Raw genomic sequence first — 1,684 nt, forward strand, 5'->3', positions numbered from 1 at the left:
CCAAGGCCAGTGGCCTATCTCTCAAAACAACTAGACAGAGTTAACAAAGGCTGGCCCCCAGGTCTACGGGCCCTAGCAGCAAAGGTCCTGTTAGCACAAGAAGCAGATAAACTAACCCTTAGGCAAAACCGGAATATAAAGCCCCCCATGCTGTGGTAACTTTAATAAATACCAAAGGACATCATTGGTTAAAAAATGCTAGGTTAACCGAGTACCAAAGCTTGCTATGTGAAAATCTCCACATAACTGTTGAAGTTTGCAACACCCTAAACCCCACCACCTTGTTCCCTGTATCAGAGAGCCCAGTTGAACATAACTGTGTAGAGGTATTGGACTCAGTTTATTCTAGCAGGCCCAAACTCTGAGACCATCCTTAAGCATCAGTAGACTGTAAGTGGTATGTGGACGGGAGCAGCTCCGCCAACCCCTGCAAAGTGACTCTGAAGAAGACGACAAGCCCTGCTCCAGTCACACCCAGAAGCTGACTGGTCCATGCACAGCTGAAGCATGAGACAACTCATCGCGGTACTCATTTTCCTTAAAATTTGGACTTGTACAGTGAAGATTTCAACTGACTTTTCTCAGACTGAGGGCTGTTCCCAGTGTATACATGAAAGCACTGAGGTAGGACAAAAGGTTGCTAAGGTCCTATTATTTTACAATTATTCTAAGTGTACTGGAACTCTAAAAAGAACTTGTTTGTATAATGTTATTCTATACAAAGTATGTAGCCCAGGAAATGACCAACCTGATGTATGTTATGACCCATCTGATCCTCCCATGACCACAGTTTTTAAAATTAGATTAAGGACTGAGGACTGGTGGGGGCTCATAAATGATATGAGTAAAGTGTTAGTCAAAACAGAAGAAAAAAAACGGTGCCCAAACAAGTCACCTTAAAATTTGATACCTGTGCTACATTAATAGTAATAAGTTAGGAATAAGGTGTGGTTGTCTTAATTAGAAAAGAGGCTATATGGCAGAAAATAAATACATCTGTCATAAATTAGGAATGTGTGGAAATAAATGTAAATTCTGGTCTTGTGTCGTTTAGGCCACTTGGATAAAAGAAAAAAATAATGATGAAAAGGATCCAATCCACCTTCAGAAAGGAAAAAATGGCCCTTCCTGTACTAAGAGACAATGTAACCCGTTAGAGCTAGTAATAGCCAATACTATTGATCCTTGCTGGAAAAAAGAGGAGTGTGTGATCTTAGGAATTGACGGGGCCAGACTGGATCCTGGAGTAAATATCTTGGTTCGAGAAGAAGTTTACAAACACTTTCCTGAGCCACTGTTTCAAATTTTCTATGATGAACCAAATGTACCAGTACCAGAAATTCCGGAAAAAAACAAGAAATTTGTTTTTGCAATTAGCCAAGGCATGTAGCCCAGTCTCTGAATGTCACTTCATGTTATGTATGTGGAGGAACTGTAATGGGAAATCAATGACCATGGGAAGCCCAAGAATTAGTGCCTACAGACCCATTTCCTGATGAATTTCCAGCTCAAAAGAATCACTCTGATAATTTCTGGGTCCTAAAATCCTCAATTATTGGATAGCTAGAGAAGGAACAGAATTCACTCACCCTGTAGGAAGACTTAGTTGTCTGGGACAGAAACTGTATAATGGTACCACAAAAACAGTCACTTGGTGGAGTTCAAATCAAACAGAGAGGAATCC

Source organism: Mandrillus leucophaeus, unplaced genomic scaffold (genome assembly GCF_000951045.1).
Source record: "Mandrillus leucophaeus isolate KB7577 unplaced genomic scaffold, Mleu.le_1.0 Scaffold1412, whole genome shotgun sequence".
In the NCBI taxonomy this organism is placed as follows: Eukaryota; Metazoa; Chordata; class Mammalia; order Primates; family Cercopithecidae; genus Mandrillus; species Mandrillus leucophaeus.